Below are 27,309 nucleotides of genomic sequence, written 5' to 3' on the forward strand. Positions count from 1 at the left end.
TGCGGTGGCGCCACCACCAATGCTCGTGCCAGGCTAGGTGCACTCGAGGTGAAAACTGCACCTCGTGGCTGATTTGCCTGCGGCCGTGCAGTGCCTCGCGCACTGAACTATGACCTGAGTTCGATTCTGGCCAATGGCTACGAACATGAGTGGGGAGCGAGGTATGTGTTCAACTGGACCCGTGGCTCGCACTCAGCAGCGTGGGTCGAACAAACGTGGCGACTTGGGGGAGACCTTCATCCAGCAGTGGATTGACGAGCATTCAAATTTGAGTTGTAATTACTAATCATTCCGTTTGAACGGATACGCCGAAGAAAGTCGATCGACAGGTGGTCTGCAGTGGGGTAAAGTGTACGGTAACTCCTCCAGTTTCCAAAACGGCTGGCCAACGTGGAAGAGTAGGCCAAATACCATCTAGACGGGTGCTCAAGAACTCCCTCCTGTGAGTGGAGGCCCTTCCGCCAGCAGCGGCGGTGAACAAGCTGTTGCAGGGCCGCGCATTTGGCTGCAAAACATTTCGAAGAACGTTTGTCCAGTCGGTACTTTGCGATTTTGTTTTATTAAAAAAAAATAAACTTCGACTGCTCGGACTCGCCGTGCGGAGTGCGCCGTGGCGAGTCCGTGGTTGCAGAACCGCGCGCCGTCTCTGACGGGAGAGACAAAGACGGCAAGGGAAACGCGATGGTGGCGCCCGATCATTTATTTTGTCGATCACAAACTCTCCCCGGGCTGACGGCGACCTTAGCGATTCAGCGGCGGCTCGGCAAGACGATTCCTCCTCGCCAGTATCGGCCTCCTTCGGACGATCAAACGCTGGCCCTTATCGCGACGATCAGAGAGCAGCAGCGGCAGCAGCGGCAGCAGCGGGGAGGGAAGCGTGGGGGACATTTGAATGCGTGGTGACTAAGCAGAGACAAAGGCACCCCCACCCCCACCGCCTCGTACAGCCTAAATGCATACACCATGAAGGGAAATGCTGTTCGCCGCGATCTCACCTATTGTATCGATCTCACCTATTGTATCGAAGGGCGGCATGGCACGCGTGGCGGGGGAGGGGCAACACAGCACGCGCCCGGCCGTCTTTGTCTCCCCAGTATTGGGTGGGGGTGTGTTTTTGTTTGGTAACACGTCGCACCAGTTATTTATTTTAAGGCTGAGTCGACCTAAAGGGTGGGCAGACAAATGGGGCGGGTTCAGTTATTCGTTGCTAAATTTGGCCATGGCCGGAAATAAAACTTAGGTTGAGGGGTTCTAATTTCATGGTGCCGACCACTACGCCACCGCTCCCCCCCAAACCCACCCACCCACATGCACAAAGACGCACAAACACACCCACATGCAAATGGACGAACGTCCATAAAGCGGCACTTAACCCCCGTAGGGCCCCATTAATGAGAGAATAAGTGGGGGGATGAAGGGTGGGCGGTGGTGGTCGTGGCAAAGGTGGTGGTGAAGGTAGAGGAGCTGGTGATTATGCTACTTCTGTTAGTGGTGGTGGTGGTGATGATGATGGTCGTGGTGGTGGTGGGGAGCGGTGGCGGTGTGGTTAGCGCCCTGCGCTACGAACCCGGCGGCACCAGGTTCCATTCACGCTCACGACTAGTAACAGTGGCGAATATGTGAACCGCTTCTGGAGCGGCCTTCCGAGGTGCTCGCGAACACAACTTGCCCCAACAGTCTGGTGGTGATGATGGTGTAGGGGCTGGTGATTGGTGGTGGTTGGTGGTGGGTGGTGGTTGGTGGTGGTGGTTGGTGGTGGTGGTGGTTGGTGGTGGTGGTGGTGGGTGGTTGGAGTTAGGTGCGCGCTGCCGTGGCCCGTTCCCTCTCCCCCATCGTCACCCACCACGTGCTCTTCGTTGTCTTGCCGCGTGATAATTGCGGGCCGCGCACTCAGACCGGGGACCTCGACTGCGCTCCATCCCCTCTCTGCATGCGCGCCCTTCCTTCCCCGACTATTTCCATGTCTACGAGACGAAGGCGGTGGGGGAGGCGCTCTGTGTATTGCAAGGTTCCCGCGGAGCTCCTAAAGAAAACAACGGCAGCGGAACCATCAGCATCACAATCAGCGGCAGCATTACAATGATCTATTTTTAGCAATTCATGACTTCTTTTTCTTCCGGGAGTGTCGTGCCAACTACTCAATCGCCAATCGAGTAATTCGCGGGTAATTTCTCAAAAGTTCAAAGAAACAAATAAACACATTTTGGGCAATGACGCGAGCACACAATGGCCTACTCTTGCGCAAGACGTCACGGGATCTTTAACGTCACTCGCGAGGCAAATCATTGCCAACCACTTCAGAGGCAGCCGCCGGCCGCAACGGAGGAAACAACAAACGAGGCGGTTTGTTAGCCGCGGCCGCGAATCAAACTCGGCTTGCAAAGCCATCACCACCATCACCATCATCATCGTCGTCGTCACCACCACCACCACCTCGAAAACGTGGCCACTCCCGCGTGCTACCGCGTTCGTCAATAACAGCGTGGCCCTACAGAGGACAAGATACAAACAGGCGACGTATCGGGTCTCCTTCTTAGCGCACAGAGAGGCCAGAGAGGACAATGCGAGTCGGAGACTGCACATCACGCAGCCTGATGAGAATTCACATTTAAAACGTGAATTGACCGGTTGTGTGAATATGAATAGTTCACCTAATAATAGCGATTGCATATCAAACAAACTCCTGAAAAACCAAACGGCGTTACTTACTCAAGAAGCGAAGTTGTATTAACAGTTAATCACGAAATGTTGCTGGCACAATTTAGTTGAGTTTGTGTCCTTCCCCCGTACCTCCGTTAAGCATGGTCGGCTACGGACGGTGTGGAAGACGTTCAACATGCACGCATTTGAAGGCCACACTTTTATTGTGTCACGTGCGAAGCGCATTTGCAGGTTTCCCTCGCTCCACGCGGGTTCCGTTTGTGCTGTTTCGCACTGTGCGTGTCTGCCCAAATTCGCTGTGTGCGGTTTGAATTCACTCATGTGCGAGTATGCACTCGGACGTGGAACAACGTTATCCGTGTACTGTGTGCGCTACTCTGTGACTGCGTGGTCCCCGCGTGGAGATTTCGCTTTGTGCGACTCTTTTTTGGAACGCATCTACCACACGCAGCGAGGGAAACCTTCATTTATTTACCAGAGTAAGCCCGCTGAGCGATCGGGTCTTTTTCGCAGGCGACCTGGCGACACACGATCGCTGATATCACCACCACGCGTGGGAATTTCTAGCAGCAGCAGCCAAATTATCTAAACTCACGCTTTGTCTTTTTTTTACGTGGAAGGCTAAACCGGAGGAACCCCGAGAAAAAAATCCACGCGACCACCACGGGCAGAGGAAGAACACGCGGACATAAGCTACACGACAGCAGGCATCGCCAGGTCTGGGATCGAACCCACAACCTCCTGCTGTACCAGGCGAGGGAGACAAGCATCTCGCATTTACAAGCCACGAAATATTCCTCCCACCACGCTTCTTTGTTTGTTCTCAACGACGAGTGCAGTGTGGCGTTGTCGAATTAGCGGCTGTAGTGTTAGCGGCTGTAGTGTTAGCGGCTGTAGGGTTAGCGGCTGTAGGGTTAGCGGCTGTAGGGTTAGCGGCTGTAGTGTTAGCGGCTGTAGGGTTGGCGGCATCTCAACAGGGTGGTGGTCCACATGTCTTGTGACCCCCACTGAATTGAGCCCGTACCAAGTTTTTGCATATTCATTTCAGTTTTTAAATAAAGCTTACTTCCAACAAACTTGTTTTTTTCCCAAAGACCATTATAAATCATCGGATTCCACCAGCACAAACAAATATTCCGATAAAGTTTTCGAGAATGAAATGGGGGTCACGAGACATCTGCACCAACCCTTGTCCCTACACACAGTGGGGGTTCTGGGTTTGACCCCCCCCCCCACACCACAAAGACGCCGCGCGCGCCTCTCCGGGTGCCGCGCAAGTGGAGCTCGTTCGCCGCTCCAACAACAACAACAAAAAACCCCTCCGCTGTCGGGCGCGATTACTCCTCGCCGCCGCGTAATTGCGCGCAGCAGCCCACGGAGGCCCCCCGAGTTTCGATCGCCGCTGCTCCCTCCGCGCTCGCACCTTTCGCCTCTCGAAGCTTCTCCGACGGCCGCGCCGCGACTCGCGCGCACCGCCCCGAGCCAAGGCGATGCCAAAAATACAAGGGGCGCAATCGACTCTAATGAAATCTGAGGTCCGTCAAGATATGGGGGAGGGGGGTTGGGGGGGGGCGCGCGCTTGGCTCATGCACCCCCCCCCCACCACACCCTCTCTCTCTCTCTCCCCTGCACCCTCCTACTCACCCCGCGTGCCTTTGTATTCTTTACGCAACCCACCCCTCCCACCCCCCACTTGTATGTTGAACTTCTTTCGCACAGCACGCAGCTAACCGCGCTAATCGTGGGTGCGATTGACGATGCCATCCCCTGCCGCCTCCTCTCGTGTGCCGTCGCTTTCTAGCGCTTCGCAACTGCAACGCATCCGTCAACCCCGCAGTGCGAAAAGCGACGTTCCGGACCATGACCCTTCTTCGTAGCGCACGCACACACACACAGAGGTGACGTCGGCTATGTATATGTGTGTTACTTTAAGGCCACGGTGTTATTCACGCGCGTGTAGTTTGGTTGTTTGTTGTGTTAATTGGAGTCCACTTGTGCGCTAATGCTAATGCAGCAGCAGCAGCAGCACCAAGAGCGCAACCCCCACATCCGCGACAGCAGCAGCAGCTGCCGAACAGCGCGAGCCCGTGGGTGTCTCTGTGGCCCTGGTCGCTGTGAAGTTAGAATTTGGCCTTCGCTGTTTCTCAACAAGACCAAGTTTGAGTCATCCTCACGATCATCAATGCCCCGAGGTGGTTCGGTATCGTTGAAGTGACGTCATCATAATCAAATCCATGTGGGATCAGGAATAACATCGAATATTATTCTCGTTAACATTAATTTTGATTAGTGGCGTAACTATCATCATACACACTTTGTATTGATATTCTTTGTATTGAATAATCATAATAAAAACACGTGTCATCATCATTATCAACAGTGCGTGTTGGCTCTTCAAGAACATTGATAGCAGGGAGGCCTTCATCCAGCAGTAGATTGACAAAGCTGCACGAGACGGACAGTGACAGAGACTTTATTGGAGCTCCTCCAACCTGTGGACTCGACGAAAGAGTTCCGTTCAACTTGAATTTCCTTGACACGTGTTCACCGACACGTGCTCAAAAAAACCTTTCAGCACATGTGAAGGTTGCCAAGAGGCGTGTACGACGCTCACCAGTCGATGGGACAAAGACAAATCGCACACGTAGACACATCCAATTTCTAATAAACATCTTTAAAAAAGAAGTGTTGTGTTAAGGTTGTTTTGTCGTGTGTAGTTTGTTGTCTCCGCACCTCCGATTAGCACGGTTGGCCACGTACGGTGCAAAAGAAGTTCATCATACACGCATCCTTGCTCCGATCATCATCGTCATCTCATGCTTGCAATCAATCCGCTGCTGGGTGAAGGCCTCTCCCCCGGGCCGCAGTGCCCTGCACGCGAGCCGATGTCACCTCTAGCCGTGATCCCTCCATAGACAAGCGAGATGCCTTTGAGATAATACTCATCACTGCCATCTCCTGGCCAATCCGTAGCCCCGCACCTACAACACCTGGCAAGCCCTGATGCTGGGTGGTAGTCGCCCTTCGAATCATTCACGAGCGGGGGATTCAAATCTCTCTGAATATTTTGTGTCGCTGGCAGTCCGGCCCGTTGACACACGACGTATCTTCACAGTAGCCTGCGTCAGAATCAGTGAGAATAGTTCTTTATCCTGGAGAAATCCGATTAGCGATGAAGCTCTTATTCACAAATGTTCAGTCTGGGCGGGTCAGAGAGTTACGACAAATACAGAAAAACAAAATGAGTGTAAAGTCTAGGAAAGGTAAGCACATCACTAAAACAATAAAAATAAACCGAAAATATTTTTATTTTACCAGGTTAAGGCCCGCTGAGCTATGCGGCTCGTTTTCAGAAGCGACCTGGCCACAAATGACAGCTCAACGAAGTGGCTTAGCACGTGGCAATGTGTAGTAGCCAAAAGCTCTAAACGCGTGATGTTGATTCTAAAAATGTGGAGGGGAAAAAAATCCACGCGAGTGAGAAGTATACCGGAAGTGGTGTACGTTGAACTTCTTTCGCACCGCACGTAGCCAACCGTGCTAATCGGAGGTGTGCCGGGTCTGGAACGTCGGACATCATGCCGAGCAACGCGCGGCACAACTCTAGAGCCTAGCGGTGAGCGAAGTGCCTGGGTCGCCTTTAACACAACAATAGCGTTGAACACAATAATCGGAGCGTCGCTGTGGAGAATGCAAGTAGGAATTTAAATGGGCAAAGGCGCCTTTAAATATGTGAAAGATTGGGCGGCAGCGCAGCGCCGCGGGACCACGTAGGCCTGAAAGAAATAAACTCCGAGTTTGATTCCCGAATCGGACGCCCTTCATATGTGGAGTTTGTATGTCCTTCCCCTCTTTACAGGGTTTCTCTCGTGGCAGAATAACAAACTGGTACCGATCAAATCATCCCAAATGCCGAAACAGATATCACCTGCAAACTATTCATTTGGCATTGCACGCAGCAGCGACAGCATCTCACACCACGGCGAACGCTCAGCCGAAGAACTCTCTTTAATAATAAAAAAAAGGTCTTGAGACTCAGTGAGGTCCTTCCTCGAAAGAAGCGTAACAAATAATAATACTAATAATATTCTTCGTTATTTCTTTCACGTAGATAGAAAATAAAAATACATTTAAAATAATAAAATAAAAAGATCCACGACGTTTCGATCGCAACACAAGCGATCTTCATTTTATATTTATATTCTATCTACGTGACTTTACCGAAAGAACCAAGAACATGAATTCCTGCAGTCACGAAAGTTTTAAGTCAACATTTAAATAATAATAGACTGCGGGGAGTGGTGGCGCAGTGGTTAGCGCGCTGTGCAGAGACGACTGAAGCGAAGCCCCGCTAACAGGGCTCAAGCCGCGCTCTTAGCCTCCGCCGCGCGAGACGACGACGACGAGAGGGGAGCGCCGCCTTGAGCTCAGTTCCCCGTCTCGATCTGCGCGCGGCTCACAGAAGCCCTCTTGACGAGCGCAGCTCCAAAACCGCGCTCGGCGAAAAGAGACCGCCGCTGATCGGGCGGGCGGGCGGGTTCGTTAGTTTGCGCTCGCCGACTTGAGACTGTGAGCGGCACTGACGTGTCGCATCACCGCAGGCCCAGCCGCACACAGGCACGGGGCGCGGGGGCTGCGTGGGGAGGGGATGGTGGCGGTGGTGGGCGGTGGGAGGTCTGGAGGGCCGGGGGGATGTTGGGGGAGGGAAGGAGGAGTGGGGCGGGAGAGAAGGGGGGCAGACGCATACAGCTCAGGGGGTGGTGGTGGTGGGGGGCTGGTAGATCGCCACGGAGTAGCCGCCACCAGGGCCACTTTAGCTGTCAAACGCATGGCTCGGCAAATATTGCGACGGATCAGTCGGAGTTGACCGCCCTGTCCTTCGCACCGCGATCGCGCGCAGCGGTAGCGCGGTGCCGCGGATCGGACCAGACCGAGGTGTCCACATGGAGGGGTGGAAAGTGGGGGGGGGGGGGGGGGGGGGGGCAGTCCCCACCCCCCCACCTTCTCCAGTTTCTTTCATACGATCACTGCATGTCAGAACCTTTACTGAGATTCTTGATTCATGTAAAGTTGCAAATGAATAATTGTAATCTTGATTTGAGGCTTTCGTGCCTGCAGGAATCCACTCTTTGGTTCTTTCGGTAAAGTCACGTAGGTATAAAATAAAATAAATCACGACGTTTCGGGCGCAACACAAGTGTCCGTCATCAGAAGTGGCTATGTTAATGTGAGAGATTAGCATGATCATGCTAATCTTTCACATTAACATAGACTAGCATGATCATCATGCTAATCTCTCACATCAACGTCCACCAACGTTGGCCCAACGTCCACCAACGTTGACCTAACGTCCCCCTTTGGCATAACGTCCACCAACGTTAGTTCAACGTCCACCAACGTTGGCCCAACGTCCACCAACGTTAGTTCAACAACCAACAACGTTGGCCCAACGTCCACCAACGTTGGCCTAACGTCCACCAACGTTGCGTGTTTTACCGGGACTGCCCCTAGCCGACTAACGCCAGCCAGGCCCACCTACCCCCTACCGACATCGCCTCCCTCGTTGGTTCAACCGCCACCTCACGCGCCGCCGCGGTAACGCGACGAATATTCGCCGGGAAAAAATCCTGCAAACGACTTTGGCGTTTTTCTCTTCCCAGCCGTCATCCTTTCCCCAACTGCGCTGCCACCCTCCTCAACCCGACCCTTGCTCCGTTTCTCGCCCGCCGACAGACGACTGCAAGCTGTTGCGGTGTTGCGCAACGGAGAAATTAAATATAATGAGATGACGGGGAGATGAAGGCAGGGGAGGGAGCGAGCGAGCGAGCGAGAGGGCCTCTCTCTGTGCGCGCGCGAGCGAGCAGACAGACGGAGAGAGAAGTCTGGAAACTCCGTGGCACGAATGTCGCATGGTGTCAGGTCTCCTGCCTCACACTCGGTCTCGTGTACCCGCAGAGATTAGAGAGGGGGGTGGGGGGGGGGGGACGAGGGGCAAGGCGGAGGGGGGGGGGGGCAGAGAGCCACTTGTGTCACCACGATCCTCATCTGCGCGATTTGTGTAACGTGCATGAATTTGCAAGCGAGGGTTTTGGTATCGAGACAAAGCGACTGTGTTGTAGATGCATCACGCCGCGACTGCGAACACGTTTTAGTTTACATGTTATAAAATGCACCCATGATAAAGTAGAGGTCATGGACAGACAGATGGTCGACCGTCCTGTCACTCCACTCCAGTGCCCCTATCGCGGCCCTTGTGAATCCACTGCCTGCCCGGGTCACATTGGACGTGGTGGTTGTGTTGACCACACTTCACCACACTGGTCAACGTGGTTGGTGAAGATGGGGAGTGGGAATGGCCACGTGGACCAGTTCAGTGAAATATCATTTGCCACCGATGTTAGCCGTGGCTGGAAATCGAACTCGGGTGGCGGGGGTTTACAGCGCAGCGTGCTAACCACTGCGCCACCTCTCCACGCCGTACACATTGCGATTGCATTCCTATTCTATCAATTTACGCACTGCGCTGTGAACTCGCTAACGCGGGTTATTTAAACATTCTTTTCTCTCTATAATTGGTGTTTGTGTTCCAAGACACAAATGCATCTCTTCTTGAGTGCAGTTCTATTTGCGTAGTTTAGTTCGTGGCTGGGGCGAGTCAACGGCACAGAAATTGCAGAATCCCTCTTGTGAAGGACGCTGCTACTGGGCAATTGGAGGCAGTCGCCTTCCAGCAACAACGGAGGGCAAGCAGAGCTCACGCTCACAACAACGAGCGGAGTGCCGCCGGGTGGCTAAAGCACAGCAAAGTTGGCACAGTAGGGGGCACAGGTGGTGCATCGGCTAGCCATCTCAGTCAGTCGACCCATGGTACCTGGGTCTGTCCCGTGACCTCGTGCCAGCGGGCACACGACACTTCACGTGGCCTCAACGTGCACATAGCCTGGCACAAGCGTTGTGGTGACGTCACCGCCACTTAATGGCGGTTGTTGGTGTTGTTGAAGCAGTGCGCTCGCTTTGAGCTCACCTCTTCTCTTTCTGCTGCGACTCTCCTCTACACACACACACGTGCTGTTTTTAGTTAGTACATTTACAAACACGCAACTCTAACCTCGCATATCATGTGTGAGAAATATTCATACATTGTACGCTCCATTGAGCAATCCCGTCTTGCATTTTCCACTGAACTTGTTAAATATCCGTGAATATTCTCGACCATGCAGCGGCAGTGAATTCCGGGGTGACGGACCGCTGAGTAGGTGGGTGAGTAGGTAGGCGAGTTCCAGGCCAGAGGACTGCTGAGTAGAGGAGTAGGTGGGTGAGTAGGTAGGTGAGTTCCAGGCCGGAGGACCGCTGAGTAGAGGAGTGGGTAGGTGAGTAGGTGGGTGAGCAGGTGAGTGGGTGGGTGAGTAGGTGGGTGAGTTCCAGGCCGGAGGACCGTTGACCGATAGGTCCAAATCTTGCTGAGTGTGCGCAGAACGATCAAGTCGCCCCATGAGCTGCAGAACGAAGATCCACGATGTTGCAGACTGAGACACATACAGACCCTTGATTACCGTTTAAGTTTCACAAGAGACAGGGAGGGAGACAGGGTTAGTGGCTGTGTGTGCTCAAATGAGTACCTGGTGTGGTGTGTAAACGTCGCCACTGGGGAGACAAAGGCGGCCGGGCGTGGTGCTGGCCACCCACCCCCTCGTATGCCGTGCCGGCCTGCATAGATGCTGCTACTCGCCAACAGCACTTGTCCCGAAAGTCTGTTAAGGCTACACGGGGGATCTTTGTCTTTGCCGTAGGTATTCTCAGGAGGTGTTGCACAATATGTAGGAGCATGGAGGAGCTTTCCACCTGAAACTCTCAGTGGCATTCGAAAAACAGCACGAGTTCTACAGATCGCGGGGATGGGGAAGAGCTACAAAATACTAATGTAATAGAAAAAAAACAAAGATGAAGCGATGATTAAACTGGAGTTCATCGAGGTTTTACTGATCGGTGGGGGGTAGGGAGGGGCGAGGGGAGGGGCACGTGAGGGGGAATAACCACAGGAGGCACACAGAGGCCCACGCATGTAACTATGTTTCATTATTTTAATTCACTTTATTTTCATTTTTATGATTTTGCTATTTTTTATATCTACGTGACTTTACCGAAAGAACCATAGAATACGTAGAATATTTTACCAGGTAAGGCCCACTGAGCTATTGTTTTAGAAGCGACCTGGCCACAATTTATAGGTCAACCAAGTGGCTTTTCCCGTTAGCACTTGTAGCAGCAAATACTCTACCCCCCATGACCTGGAGGGTGGCTCCACCAGACCCCATCATCAGTGCCCAACCACCCAGCCACTCAACTATCCCACTCACCCACCCACCCGCCTACCCACCGGTCACTCAGCTATCCCACCCACCCACCTGCCTACCCACCCAGCTACTCATACACCAACCAACCCAGCCACTCAGCTATCCCACTCACCCACCCACCCACCCACCGACCGACCCAGCCACTCACCCACCCGCCTACCCACCCAGCCACTCAACTATCCCACTCACCCACTTAGCCACTCAGCTATCCCACCCACCCACCCGCCTGCCCTCCCCCCGGCACACCCTGGGCACCCGCAGCCCGTGCTCGCCCCACGTGCCCCGCGTGGCACGGAGCGTCTCGCGCCAACGCTTGGGCACAAGGGATGGCATCGTGAATAAATAACGGCCTCACGGCGGCGGCTGTGGGAGTGAGTGGGCGAGCGAGAGAGTGCAGGGAGGGAAGCGAAAGAAGTGAGCGATGGAGCGAAGGAGCAATTGAGTGAGGAAGTCAAGGAAGAAGCGAGCACGGGGGTGAGCCCTCCCCCCCCCGCCCGCCCCCCCATCACAGATCTGGAAAATAAATAAATTTGAAACGCGACCGCGTTAACACACCGTGCCATTCAACGCTGCATCTCAGTGGCATTGTTAGGGGGTTGCCACCTGTCCCGGTTTTCCCAGAGCCATCCTCTTGTTGAGGCAGCTGTCCAGGGGAAATCTGCAAGAAAATTTACTCTCTATCAGTTGCGTACTAATCACAACAATAACACACCGCTCAAGACAATGCGATCACATGTAGTTCTCCCATCTTTGGGTACTGCGAAATAATTATTATCGTGGTACGTCTCAGTTTCAACTCGAAGGTGGCAAGTCGAGGCATCGCCGTGATTTACGCAGTTATTTATCCGGGAAAGCCACGCAGAGCCAGCCGCAGGACTCGTCTTCAGGAGGTTCCTGCCACATCGGGTTTGCATTGCGAGATGATTCAGCCAATTAACGACGAGTGTTTGGTATATGTATGCGAGGTAACCGGAGCACCCGGAGAGAACGCACGCATACAAGGGGGCAACGCTCTATCCCCCGTACGGATGGTTGATGAGTCCACTTGCCCGTACTCCCTTCTCATCGCTCCACCTCGACGCCCACGGAAAGGGAGTTTCACGGCATCTGTGCGCGGTGACCCACCAACCCTCGCTGCTGCCGCTGCTGCAGCTGCCTCCGCAGCGCTGGATTCGAGGCAGCAGCAGCAGCAGCCACGTGACAACAGTGCTGCCCCCACCGCCCGTCCGTCGTGTTTAAAATCTCCGCGCTGCCCAGTCGTTTCCGCTGCCCGCATCCCACGTCTTCTATCTAAAGAGTATTTTTCCAGGAGGAGTCCCTGCGATAGCAACGCTTGTCAACTTGCAATAATTAAATATGGTGTGGGCATCATAGAAGTACGGTACTGTGCTAAAAATGAAAGGATGTCTTGCAATGCCCTCTGCTGCGCCTACTTAGCCCCGCAGGAGCAGCAGCATCCTGTAGCACCTGGTATGCATGGTGGTTGCCCTTCTGAGCACAATCCATGCTCAACCCTTCCTTGGCTTTCGAGAAATGACGAGATGGGGACATTCAAGGTGCTTTATCGCTCTACGTATTTAGTCATAGCAAGGACAAAGATCCCCCGTTATAGCCTTAACGGACTGTTGGGGCGAGTGCTGTTAGAGGAGTCGCACCTGTGAAGGCCGGCACGGCACACGAGGGGCCGGATGGGTGGCCAGCACCACGCCCGGCCACCTTTGTCTCCATAGTGGCGATGTTTACACACCGCCACAGGTACTACATTTGAGGATGAGCCGACCTATATAGTCACATACACAACCATACAGAAAAAACCCCCATGTCATCGCCTTATAATTTATTGAGCATCTCCCACTGTTTTCAGTGTCTGCTGTCCTTCACCGGTGTTGGACGAACAATGCGGAACCGACACCGACACCACCGCAGGTTTCTATTCTCTCCTGGGGCGGAAGGCCGCCGGGGGGATGGAGCGATGAAACCAGCTCGTGATCGTGGCGGATTGTTACGAGTACTCTGGAGGGTCGAGAAGAGGTTAAGACGGCTGGGCGAGCCCTTCAGCCAGCAGTGGATTGACCATGGCTGATGACGACGACGATGATGATGATGATGCACATCACCCACGTGACTTTCTCTTGCCGGTGACTCGAATTTGCGACTGATTTATAAACGGTGCCAGCTGTGGTCGTGTTTGTTCATCGGCCAGTTACTCATGTTCTCCGCCCAAGGTAGTCTCAAGCCAACAATTCGACGATTCGATATGTGTGCAAGAAAGAATAACTTCTCATTGTTATTGTTTGGAACAAAAAAACACTCCTGAAACCTGATTGTGTGTGGCTTTAGTCTGTATACTCTCATATCTAGCCCGTATACCATCATATTATACCCGAACCCTTCATCCAGCAGTGGCTCGACAAAGGCTGATGATGATGATGATGACAACGACAATGACGATTTTTTACATCATAGATAATACCGACGACTAAACCTTCGTCGCTTCTCTGCGTTCACCGAATGGCATTGGAGGGGCGTCTCAACGACACAAATTGGGCCAGGACATCCCGCCGGCGGCCTCGCCCACCAGTGAACCCTGAACCCTCACGCTCGCCATGCAGACCACGCGCGTGCCGAGCCGATGCCGGGGAATTTTGTGCGGCGGCCGCGCGGACAGAAACAAAACGACGAAAGCTCCGAGAGGGAGAGCGAGCCGACGGATAAACAAGAGCGCGACCCCTACGCGGCAGCAGACGTAGCTCCGTATTAAGAGCGTGGCGCGGCCAGCGACTCCGCCGCAGAGCGGACAGCGGTGGGGGTGGGGGCACGGAGGCCCCCTGCCCGATGGCCCCCCCCCCCCCCCGAGACCCCGGCTGTCGGGGCCCATGAGCGTTCCCGCCAGCCGCCTCGTGTCACGCCGCCCCTCCTCCGCGCCCGCCCGGCGCCACGTCCCACCATGCTGTGCCGCGCCGTGACAAAACAAGCGACCCCCGCGTGCCGCGACACGCGACGACGCGGTCCGCCGCGCCACACGATGCCGGGACTCGCCGCTCCATCGCCACGCTGCGCCACTCCACACCGCCGTGCCACCACGCTACGCTACGATGCCGCGTCCACATTTGTATCACGCCACATTTATCTCATGTGCCGCAGTTGTTTTTGCACCGATTTCTATTCGCCGCACTGCTATATTTGATGTTATTTGTTTTGCTTGTCAAATTGTGACCCGCGTCACCCTTGCAAATGAGGCTCACGTCCTGGTCTCTCGAGTCACCGCCTGGTGAAACGAAATCAACTTGAAACTTGATGCCATATCAAATGATGCCACCCTATGCCACCATAATTTGCACCGTACCATATATTACAGAATCCGCAGTTGGTTCAATGTTGGATGGAAGGTCTCTATCTCTCCATGACGTGTCGGCCATGGGGGATGTTTGACTATACTTCACCGTGCAGATGTGCGTGGGGCGGTGAAGGGGGTTGGGGGAGGGGGTAGTGGTGCCCAAGAGCACTTCAGATATCACTCGGCACCGGGCTCGGAATGGCGAGGGATCTCCCAGCTCGCGTGGAAGGCTGTGGCGTTTTCTTTTTGCGGTGTCTGATCGGTAACGCCGTGTTTACAAAATAAAGACGCGCTCATAAAGTACATTAGCGCATAATTGGTTTTCGGGAAGGTCACACGATGACTTACTGCTCCCGTAGAAATTATCGGCCACGCTAAACGATCCACGCAACAATCCGATCGCTTTCCCAGATGTACAGGATGGGTTAAAACTAAACTGAACTACTTTTTTTATTTTACGAGGTAGCTCATTTTCAGAGGCAACCTGGCCACAAATTATAGCTCAACGAAGTGGCTCATCCCATGGAAATTATTCATAACCAAATACTATAAAAGCATGCCGATTCTAATTGCGGAGGGAAAAACCGGAGGAACTGGAGAAAAATCCACGCGTCCACGGTGAGAGCATGCGAACTCCATTTATACAGCAGGTGTCAGGGTTGGCATCGAACCCACGACCTCCTGTATACCAGGCGAGGTAGTTAACATCTCTTGTGAACGTGCACAGCACCCCAGGCTAATGTGGACCAATGGCAGAGCTTTCATCATCACGTGGAAAACAGAAAGGTCTTATCCACCTTCGAACAATGTTTAACCATCTCTCTGTCTCTCAATCTGTAAATCAAAAGATTTCGAGAGGAACAACTACAAAAATCTTCCTTTCCTCTCTGGAAGTCCGTCGGCTCACGGAGCTGGACACGTGCGCCACAAACGGTGCCAGGCGACGGGATGAGAAACTCTCCGAGTGCGCAGGCGTGTGTGCTTCCCAGCCACACCGCATGTTTGTCCTGCTCTCCAAGGAGCTCTCAGCAGGTGGTACCGAAACGTTGGACGCCGCGCAGAACGAGCCTAAAAAAACACACACACCGAAGTCGGAAAGAAACCCATAAACAAAACCCCGTTGTTATTTTTTTTTAAATTGACAAATCGATGTCTTCATGCCTCTTTAAGAGATAATTAAACTGGGGCACACAGGTGGGTAGATTAACCCCGCTCTAATTGAGGCAGCCACAGGAGGCAGAACGAGGAGGGTATAGACCGAGATCAAACAGCCCCTGCTGCCGCTGCCGCTCCCCGCACAGACACACGCATACGCGCGCGCGCAGCCTCCTGCATTATGCGCGTCCTCTAATCTTTAGACCCGGAGAACAGAGCGGGACAAATGGAGCGAGACGCACATCGTGGGGGCTACGGGCGAAGGAGGCCGCCCGTAGACCCAACAAAGCGCGCGACGTCGGACCGCCGCCCGCCCCGCCGCCGCCATCTGTCCGCGGCGCTGGCGCTCGCACGGACTTCCTCCACCTCCTCCTCATCGCCGCTCGGCGCTCGCCCCGGGGCGCGACGGTGGCGGAACACGCGGCCCGGACGGGCGGACGACGACGCTCTTCGCCCCCCCCCCCCCCCCCCCCCCCCCCCCCCCCCCCCCCCCCCCGAGGGCAGCCGGGCGAAGGAGAAGCCGCCTGCCAGGCATCGAGAATGGAGAATCATTAGCGGGCAATACGCTAATGAGGCCGCGATGGAGGGCCGGCTAATTGTGAGGCCATTAGCATGAGAATGACAGGGCAGCGGCGGCCGCGGGGAGAGGTGGCTCGGCAAAATCCACTTCCCTTTCTTGCAAGGGGCAGCGAGGGCCCCCAAGAGACAGAGGGGGGCCAAGAGACTTCGGCGGGGGAGGGGAGGGGGGCGGCCCGTCACGCTAACAATGTAGGCAGCTTAGGGTCGACAGACTTGACATGAAATCCGGGGCTCGGTCAAGCGCACACTTGGCCTCCCCTAACCTGCGCCCCCTGCCCCCCACGGAAACACGACGCGGCAGTCGCGCTGCTGCCACCGCTGCACAGCTCTACAACAACAACTCGGTGGTGGACGCCATTTAAATAATTAACCTAGCCGACTTGTGCGTTGTTGACAAAGGCTCGGACCGAGGTTGCTCTACCCGTTTCCCTATTTTTATTGTAATTCTGGACACTGTCGCCACTCACAATGCACGCATCGCTCATCAGCAGCACGGGGCACCGATTAGCCTGGCCAACTAGCCATGGAAACCACGTGGGAGGGAGGGAGACTGTGACGGCTTAGGGAGGCCTTCATCCAGAAATGGATAGATTATAGCTGATAGTGGTGGTCATGATGATAATGATGATCCATTAAAAAACACAGACATGTACAAACACAAGACATATGCAACATTGGGTACGGTATAGAGGATTTACCACTTCATGAAGTCTAACTTGCATTGCACTGGGCCGTTCAGTTAATCCGGTTGTAAATGGAACTGGCTGACCTGCCCCTCCACTGGACATCTGTGAAAATTAGCATAACTCATCAGATTCCTCCTCCTGCAATCTAAATAAAGATTCTGAGAGTTGCGTTCTGCTTTATCAAACCGTGACAAGGAAGCTTACAGCTTGTGGAATCATTATCCCTCCCAGGGGTCACAGAATACAATTCGAGTTTATGATGCCGGGTTAATATAGCAGGTTTATATATAGTCAGTTTAATATAGCGAGGTTTATTTATCTGGGGTTATATTGCAAGTTTATATAGCCAAGTTTAAATATCTGGGTTTCAAGACGCTGTAGAGAACCACGCCAGTCACAGGACATGAAAGTCTTGGAACGGGACCTGAACAGGGACAGTGGGTCGACACCGTGAATTATTATTATTAGTTATTTCGCTTGTTTACCGAGCAAAGCTTTACCTAGGAGAGAATCTCAAGACGCTTTATCAGGAGGGTCCTGCCAAGTTTTCGCAGTACGGGGGGGGCGATGATGCCGCTGTGTGTGAGCCCAACTAAGTAATTTGTGAGTGATTTTTTTAAACAATGGGATGTTTGGTTACATTGTGTGGGGCTTTTAGCTCTGGAAAGAAACCAGAGAACCTGGAAAAAATCCATGCAGAACAGGGGGAGAACACTCAATCTCCACACAGAGAGACACCCCAGTCAGGAATCAAACCCGGGTTACTGCCATGCACTAGAGCGCCACCGCTACGCCACCCTGCTGCCCCTACGGCTGGCGCAAATGAAGTTTCAGACCGTGGGAGCAGCAGAGGAGAACGAGCGACCCTCCCGCCGATTGACAAGAGGCGTCACTTTAATCAGTGTTTGCGCAGCAGAGCATCTCACAGGGAGGGCCCGCGCACCGCGCCGACGCTCACCAGCGCCGCCGTGCCTCCCTTGTTTGCCAAAGCGTAATTAGCAGCCCCACTTAGCCCTGCCACGCGGCATTACCGTAATCGTAATTTGTTCCCGGTGCCCGGAGCCCAGCGGGCGCCGGGACGGGGGAGCAACCTCTCTCTCTCTCTCGCCGCACCGCCGGATAGCCGGGCCCAGCGGCGTGGTGCAGCGTGGCTGGCGCGGGTAACCGGTGGTGCCAATGGGGAGTCCCTCCCTCCCCCACCGCCCCCCCCCCCGTGCGACATCCCCTCTCTTTGTAGCCCAGCACCTGGGCCCCTTTGGCCCACGGGCCCCGGTGAAGTCACTCCGCCTGTGCGGCACCCGACAGCCGCGCTGCTGCGTGCCGGGACGTGGGCCGGACGATGCGCGGGTTCGCGACCCTCCACTGCTCCCGCTGCCCTAGGAGAGAATCAACCTCGGGCCAATGTATTCACCTCTCTCCGTGTACATGTGGGGTCTTAATAATAAGATACCGAAATAACAGTCACCCTTTTGTCAATCCACTGCTGGATGAAGTCACCCCACGCCACGACGTACTTCACCACGCGGGGTCGGTGCGGGTTGATCTCGGAAGGGATGCCGGGGACTGGTCCGGGCATCACTCCCCACTGATGTCAGCCGTGGCCAAGACTCACGCTCTGGTCATCGGGGGTTCACGGCGCAAGGGTGTGCCAAGCACTGCGCCGCCGCTCCCCGTGGTGAAAAAAAAAACGAGGTCAAATCGTTCCGTGAAACGAGCTCAGAGTAGGAAATGAGTGGGGAGGGGCGACTGAGGTCCACTGAGCACCCTTCAAGCTCTCGTCTCCGCCGCTTGACCCCCCCCACGCCCCCCGCGGTGAGAAGTTCATCTCTCATCTCCTCAGCCCAGCTGATGAGAGTCCCAGGACAATGCCGTTAAACGCGTAATGGTTAAACCGGTGGCTCTCACGCAGTCTGGCTCGGCTATCCAAGGCGTAGTCCTCTTTAGCAGGAGCGGACAGAAGCCGCCTGCTTAGCACAGAGGTCACGGGTTCGATTCCATCTCATCGCACGGCGGCTGGACCGACGGTGCGGGCGTCTGGAATCCCCCCCCCGTGACCCCGGTTCACCCCCCGCAGTGCAAGTGGGTTCGTCACAGCGAGCCGTTCGGCAGGCCGCGCGTGTGGTGGGGTAAAGCGTGGGTACGCCGACACCTTCCAACACGTCCGGTCAACGTGGAAGAGTAGGCCAAATACCCTCCTCTCGTTTAGCGGGCCCGGAGAGGTGACGGCGAGGGAGCGGGTGGGATGTGACGTGGGCGACTGCATGAGCGGCCGAGTTGACGCTCGCAACAAAGATCCCCCGTGTAGCTTTAACAGGCTGCAAGGACAAGTGCTGTTAGCGAAGACCTATGAAGGTCGGCACGGCACACGAAAGGAATGGTGGCCGGCACAATACCCAGCCGCCTTTGTCTCCCCTGTGCTGATGTTTACACATCGCATCAGGTACTTAATTAAGGCCGAGTCAACATAGGGGAGGCCCAGGACCAGTTCATCTATTCATCACTGGTGTTGGCCGTGCGTGGGAATCGAACTCGTGTCACCGGCTTTGCAGCGCAGCGTAGCGCTACACCGCTGCTCCCCACACACACGCATGCCCCTCGCGTGTTCCTCACTCCCGGCTGTTCCATTTCCGCAGACTGGAAGAGGAGCAAAAAAATATATACACAAAAGCAGCAGGAGGAGAGGTGGCTATAGGAAACTAATTACGCAAACACCAGGTAGCCCGCAAACACTTTAAAGAAACGTTAATTCCTTTAAAGGGGAAGCGAATAATGTAGTTAAGTCCGTCTCAGCAGGAGAAGTAAACACATCCGCAGCGAGCAGGCCGACTGGCCAGCGGCGGCACGAGGCACCACACAAAAGCTTCGGGCCCCAACCGGCTCAAAGGGTCCCAAGCGGCTCAAGGGGCCCCGGATTCATGACAATCGTCGGGGCGCGTCAAATATCGGCTCGAGTTCAAATCCCAATGAACGTTTTAATTGGCGTGTTACGTTAATTGAGAGTCCGAATTTGAGCCGCCGGGGTTAGCTGGTACGCAGCAATTATCCCCATGAATACGGTGCCTCCTTGAGCTGCTTGGGGCCCCGAGCTTACGCCGGAGCGCAACCGCTACTCTTCCTCAACGATGACGCACACGCACGTCACCTACAATGGGCTTACCGCTTTTAAATAGCCAGGTCCTTGTCAGATCGCAAGACCTGTTACACCTCTCCCCGCCATCTCTCCCTCTCCCTTAATAAAACTCGCGGCCAAGGCTGCCTCCTCTCTCCGCGGGCGACGGCTGCGGCGCGGGGCGAGCGGCGTGGAGCGGAGTGGAGCCGTCGCAAGCACAGAGCCCGGCGCTCCCTCGGGGAGGGGGCCTCTGGTACCCCTGGGGGGTTGATTAGAGCGCTCCACCCATCACCTGGCCCCAGCCCACACTCACCCACTACGGCTCACCTACCCCCACTCACCTGCAGCCGCTCACCCACTACGTCTCACCCGTCCCCACTCACTCGCAGCAACTCACCTGCCCCCACTCACCCGCTACGTCTCACCCATCCCCACTCACTCGCAGCAACTCACCTGCCCCCACTCACCCACAGCAGCTCACCCACTGTAGCTAACTCGCCCCAACTCACCCGCGGCTGCTCGCCCAGGCCCGCTCGCCCACAGCTGTTCACTCGTAGCGGCTGACCTGTAGCTGCTCATCCGCAGCCGTTCACCCAGGCCAGCTCACCCGTCGCTGCTCATTCTGAAGAGAGAGAGGGGACAGGTTAACAGAGAGAAGAAGCCACGGCCCCAACTCCCAGTCCACCGCCACCGCTGACCGTGGCGAGAGAGAAGGCAGCAGGGAGGGAGACAGAGGCTTAGAGGGACAGGGGGAAACAGAGCGAGGAAGTGAGAGGGAGGCAGAGCGTCTTTAGAACTCGCACTGTGTCTCTGTTCGACACGCGCGACGCACCCCCGATAACATACATCCATAGCACGCACCTCCCAGCGATTGGTAGCTTTGCATCTGCACTGCATCGCTCGGCTAACGTGCAATGTGAATGTATTTTTGCCCGTCTCCGTACGAGTCAAGTCGGTTTATTCGAACGAGCCTGGGAGATTTCTGATTTGCACCTCCTGGCGAAGAGCAGAAGCGAGCGGTGCATTTTCTGCGCGACCGTCGTGGCGTTCTCATCTGGAGCACCTCCTTGTCGCACCGCGGAGGCTTCCCCGGGCATCCCAAGCCATATTCTTAGGTTTTTTCGGTAAAGTCATGTAGGTAAAAAATTTAAATTAATAAAAGTAAAATAAATAAAAAATCACGACGTTTCGGAGGCAACACAAGCTTCCGTCTTCAGGTGGAACCGTCACAGCACGCTTGCTGTATCAAGTACTTTTTAATTAATTTTTTTACCTACGTGACTTTACCGAAAAAACCTAAGAATATGAATCCTTGCAGTCACGAAAGCTTCAAATCTAGAATTAACAGCCCAAGCCACTCGGCGCACTGCGGTCTCCTCTGCCGCCGCCGCCGCCGCCGGCAGGAAGCTGCGGCTGGGTCCAAGCAAGTAGCTGCCGCAACCACTGCTTGCGCCGTCAACTGCGTCACCACCTGAACCATTACATGCACTATCACCTGCGTCACCACCTGAACCATTACATGCACTATCACCAGCGTCACCACCTGAACCATTACATGCACTATCACCAGCGTCACCACCTGAACCATTACATCCACTATCACCTGCGTCACCACCTGAACCATTACATGCACTATCACCTGCGTCACCACCTGAACCATTACATGCACTGTCACCTGCGTCACCACCTGAACCATTACATGCACTATCACCTGCGTCACCACCTGAACCATTACATCCACTATCACCTGCGTCACCACCTGAACCATTACATGGACTATCACCTGCGTCACCACCTGAACCATTACATGCACTATCACCTGCGTCACCACCTGAACCATTACATGCACTATCACTTGTAGAACACCTGTGCCACCAACCTGCACCACCACCTCCGCCATAACCTGCACCATCACTTTGACGTCACCCGCGCCATCACCCGCGCCATCAACTGCACCGCCGCGCTCCTGACGATGCCTCACCGAGCCACCATCATGGGACCGTCATCATGGAGAGGGCGCTCACTGCTGTGACATCACCACGCACCTGCAGCGCGTTGACAAAACAGAGAGAGCACAGCCAATGTGGGATTTCGATGATGCTGACAATGTCCAACTTTGAAGCCGACAGATGATTACTACCCTTTATCTATTTACGTGACTGGAGCGTAAACTTAATCACGTAGGCATTCGCAGCCAATAACACGATTTATAATATTGTTTTGGGTTAGGCCACCACGTCATGATTTGGGCCGAATCTGTTTCATGAGACCCTCCACCACCGGACACAGCCAAACCAATTAAACTGTCACGCAGAGCGCCAGTGTGCAACAAACGACAAGCCACAAACGATTGTGTCAACTCGCTCGTTGGTGAGCTGAACAACGATCAATCTCAAGTTTACCGATGTGATACCGGTAAATGTTTTGTCTTAACTGCGTGTGTAGGTGACACTTTCATTTGGCGATGTTGGGTGGTGGAGGGGCTTACAACATAAAATGTGGCCAGATCAATACGTGGCCTATCGCAACAATAAATTTTGACTCATCGTCGGGGCTTTGTCTTTCGGTGCGGGTTTTTACAGACAATGACACCACAAGTGATAGAACCGCTGGCAAGGATTCCGTAACGAAGTAAACACCCAACTTACAGCAGCTCTCTCAAATCGTTTATAGGGCTGTACCGTACGCCGTTCGGCGGCACCACGTCCCGGCACGGGGAGCGAAACGTCGGATACCGCACCCCACAGCACGCGGCGCGACAAGAAGTTTACGCTCTCCACGTGCAAAAAGTATTGTTTTGATTCGCTCAGCAGGAAGGTAGTAATTCTTATTCTGACATTAAACAAATAATAATCTGATAAATGAATCCGTATGCAATTAGGATAACCTTTGCATGGATATATTAAACAAAAGGTATTAATATTATCATAATTAGAAGCAGAATGGTATTGTTAGCACGAACCGACCCAGGAAGCCGCTACGATACACGAGTAAACCACGACATCTGTAATTATGACCCGGACCGTCAACAAAGATTCTAATTCACAAACAACGAGCATGGCGACGGACGACGACAACAATAACCACAAACAACCAACGCGGACGTAGCAGACACTCATTGTGAAAACAAACAACTTCCAGGGAACGAGCGAGACTCCGCCAAGGAACTGCGATCGTCGCCTCCTCAATACTTCGACCCCTTTGACGAGCAGAGGCAGAGGACGCGACAAATTTGGCGACGTGGATTATCCGGCGCGCGCACACGCCGAGTGCGAGTGGTGGCGAACGTCTCGCTTTGATGGGCCGAAGCGGGAGGGGTGGGATGGGGGCTTCGTGCTGTGGCGGCGGCGGTGGAGACCGAGCAGAACGGCGGCCGTCAGCGGCGATCGCAGGTGGAGCTGGGAGCACGGCCGGGAAGCGGCGTCCGAGTCGGGGAGGCCAATTAGGCGCGGCGCGCGCGTGGAGCTGAGCGTCCGCCGTCTCGTCGGCGCACGGTGCGCGCAGCACGCGAGCTTGTACATACACGCACGCGGGCTTACCGGTCCATGCCTGGCCACTTTTGTCTCCGCAGTTCTGATGGCTACACAAAAGGCGATACCACACACACACACATGCCGGCACACACGCGCACACCAAGAGTTGAGCTGACACTGACAATTCATCAAAATCTATGCAAGAAAATAGAGGAGTTATGACAGTGGTGGTGATGCTAATGAAATGAACGACCCCGGAATTACCTTTTCTGAATTGAAAAAGGTGTGCCCATTGCACTGCTGTCAATGTTGCTGTTTCTGAGCAATGTGGAATGATTAGAATCATCCCTCTGTAATCCAGGATACACTGCGAGGTATATGTACATATGGTAAAGATAGAGATCAAACAGGTGGAGTGGTGGCACAGCGGTTAGCGCTTATGCAATGATTATCAGGCCTCAGTGGCGAATGATGTGTGAACCGGTCTAGTGAAGTATGGTCAATTAACCCACACGACCAACACCCGCATTGGGAAGCTTTCATCCAGTAGTGGATGCACACGTGACTGTATATTGTTATTTACATTTCACATCAATTGTACAATGTTTAGTCGAATATATTTCTTGTGTTACAGGACTCAATTGTGATATTTTTAAAAGTGCTATTCCGTGAAGTTCATTTGGTTTCAGGTTCACATATTTGGTTATCATAATAATAATGGATTTCATTAAAGCTGCTGGCATGAGGGGCGAAACGTCGGAAATCGGTGGAACGCGCGGCACGACCCGAACGAAAAGCTGCGCAGCGTCGTGGATTAAAGCCGCCGTCGATTAATTGACCGTAGCTGCAGGTAGTTTCACAATCTCACTGTCCTTTGTGTAACGCATCCTGGCATGCGGGTCCGCTCTAATTGGCTTCCTCTTGCTCACCACGCCTGGCCAGTCTCATGCTGAAGCCCTGTGAAAAACACACACGCCTCTACCGCTCACCACACAAAAACATACAATGCATACAATTTTATATGCTTAAAGTTGCCTCAAAATTAGGTTTAAACGTAAATTAATCGAGTTGTCCATCACACAAAGCACCTTTAAAAGTGCCAAACCAAAACGGAAGGACAATTTTGTGAAGGTATGGGAGGGAGCCTTACCTTCAAGCCCCATCTCACTTCCCTGGATGGATTGCAGGACCCCCCCCCCCACCTCATCCCCTTCCCATCCACCCTTTCCCTGCTTAGTTAACAACAGGTTAAACGGGTGAAAATGTAATAGGTTGAATGGGTGGCATTAGGACATTGCTATTTTATCAACTCGCCCCATTTTCTTCGCACAATTTACAATGGACCTGGCTCCCAGTACCACCCAGTCACCCCACCACTTTTATCTCACATTCGTCCAAGGTAGAGCTTTTGCGTTTGCTTGCATCTTTGTGCGGTTGTGCCCTCGGAGCGTGCCTTACATTCGGTGTGCTTAGTAACGTTTCTCGCTTTGGGAAAAAGTCGAGCTGGATCGTACGACGCAGCCGTCTTTTGTTTACGCGGTGCGTGCGGAACAGCATCTCGCGCGCTCCGTGCTTTTCTAAGTAGCCGTTATTTGCAATTTAACTCAACGCCCACGCGACCGCCCGCTCGCCGGAGCGAAACGCTCGCGGGCATCTCAGGTGCGCCGCGGTTCCGAGGGGAAGGCGGCACGGCGACGCTCGTGGCCACCGCGGTCGCGCGACTCCGATCGCTCGGGTGGCGCGCCATCCCCCTACAACCGCAAACGATCGCTCGTAAAACGCTGCGGAGACTTGTTGCCAAGTGAGGGCAAGGGACAAATGTTTACGGGGGCCAGCTAATCACCTATGTAATCCTGCTTTGTGGCGTTTGGTGAATATATATTTATTTTACCCTTCTTGGCACCAAACACCAAATCTCAAGACGGCAGAGACCCCCGAACTGACAGCTCGGGCCGGTTGTGGGGTGAGACGGCGGTTAATTTCCGCCCGCTAGCTCATGGCCCCAACGCAAACTCTTGGCCGCGACCATTCACCCCTGCCGGAGGGCTCAACATTTTGGAGGTCACGCAGAGGTTTAGGGCGGCCAAAGCCACGGCCGCATGCTCAGGGACGCACGCCAAATCACCGTCAGCAGCAGCGGGTCTCTCCCGTGCCAGCGTTCCGCATCACGCCGGTGTTGCGTGCGTGCGATCGTCTCCTCCAGCCAAGTGGGAGCTCCACTGCACCGCTCCCTGCCATGGCTTCAACGCCAGCTCAGGGAGACAGAGATCTGCGGAGACACTTGCGCACCCTTGCCAAAGTTTGAATACATTTCGTGCTAAAGAAGGGGAAGGTGTTACGTTTAAGAGGTATTTTTTGGCGGTGGTTCAGTATGTCGCATATCCGACCGTCACATGCCCGCCCTGACCAATTAACCACCCAGACGCAGTGCAGTATTTGTGCACGATGCCGTAACATATCTGACCGTTTCACCTATCCGCATATATCCCAGTCGCGGGCGAGTGGGATACGCTGCGGCGTCGTGCTGCGCGTGCGCATTTTACTCCACTTTTGCTGTCGCACGAAATGCGGCAAAAATGTAGTAACGAAGGACAGAACTTCCGAGGGTTTTTATTGTGAGCGTATTGCCGTCTTGGCTGGCACGTGTACAAGTTTGGTAACGCCATGCTGCCCGACGGAGACGGCCGTGGGAAGCCATCCTCAGCAGGAGACAAATCCCAGCTCTCTTCCGCAAATTAAACATTTGGGGAGTATGAGCTCCCGTTTCAGCAGTTAATCTCAACTAATTAAGACAAATGCTCAGGAAAGTGAATCGGCTACAATAGTGGGGGTGGAGAGGTGGTTCAGTTGTTTTTTCCGCCTGCTAATATTACCAAATTACACGGAGTATTTGCACTGTATCAATATGTATAATAATGATTACGGCCCATTGTCAACACATTGCTGAATAAAGGCCTCCCCATGCCGTGTCGATCATGGGGGTGGTTGTTTGACCATACCTCATTACGCTCATCAGTGTGAGTTATAGAAGGGGGGGGGGTGCCTACCCCTTGAGACACCCATTCATAAAAATATTGGCATTTTTGGACCACCGCCCACCCAGCTTTGGAAGTTTTAGGTTCGCCTTTGGGGGAGCCACAGGAGCGGTGGAGATATCACTCGCCACTGACATTAGCCGCAGAAATGAACTTGGGTTACCGGTGTCGAATCAGTCATTTTAACGTTGACGATGATCCAACGACAAAGTTCCAAACAACGATCACGGACGACAACTGACGAAGATGGCGATGTAAAAAGTCAATTTCTGGCCACCGCACCCCCCCCACGCCCCAACGACGCAGACCCCGTATCCCTCAAAAGCTCACACCTCGTGTCACGACCGCGTCCTGCAGCCAACTGCAACATCTGTCCACGACAGCCACTCTTGGCTGCCGCGTGACGACCCAAGCCTTCGTCCAGGCCTGGCGGCGGCAATGGGGGGAGTTGGGGGGGTTTGGCGGCTCTCACGCGAAACCCGCAGAGCGGCTCGGCGCTGACGGTCGGAAGCCGCTACTCGGAGGCTCGCGGTGGCGGCGGCGGTGGTGAGGTGGCTGGGAGCCAGCGGCTCCGAGCGCCACGTGGGAGAGGGACGGCACCCGGCTTCCCCGGCGCTGGTGCCCGGCGGAGCGGGCCGCCGCCGTTCTTCTGGTGCCTCCAACCATTAGGCAGACGTGATGTTATCCGTGTCTACCGCACTCTGGGACATCTCACCTTCTGATGATTTGACACCTCTCCGAAAGGTGCGAATAGCTTTTTTTTCTCTCCTTCTCTCCCTGGCATGCGATGCGATACGCAGACAAACAAGGCTTGCTTTGGATGCCGTGCGGAAAGCAATGCAAATGGGTTTTGTCTTCGCTTGAACAATGTGTTTTTTACATCTTTAATTTAAATATTTTTATGACATTTCAGAATCATT

The 27,309-nt window shown here is 54.1% G+C and overlaps 1 long non-coding RNA gene across 1 annotated transcript; it reads right to left on the reverse strand.

Moving 5' to 3' along the window:
• Positions 1–355: 355 nt before the first annotated feature.
• On the reverse strand, positions 356–27,298 carry LOC133357188 (uncharacterized). Its single transcript, XR_009756938.1, has 6 exons — positions 25,480–27,298; positions 23,421–24,311; positions 21,761–21,926; positions 20,391–20,503; positions 1,844–2,023; positions 356–819 (listed from the first exon to the last, which is right to left on the reverse strand). It is a non-coding gene; the product is annotated as an uncharacterized LOC133357188 (long non-coding RNA).
• Between the last annotated feature and the right edge of the window lie 11 nt (positions 27,299–27,309).

The sequence above is a fragment of the Lethenteron reissneri genome, chromosome 7 (genome assembly GCF_015708825.2).
Source record: "Lethenteron reissneri isolate LAM-NWPU_2019-01 chromosome 7, ASM1570882v1, whole genome shotgun sequence".
Lineage (NCBI taxonomy): Eukaryota > Metazoa > Chordata > Hyperoartia > Petromyzontiformes > Petromyzontidae > Lethenteron > Lethenteron reissneri.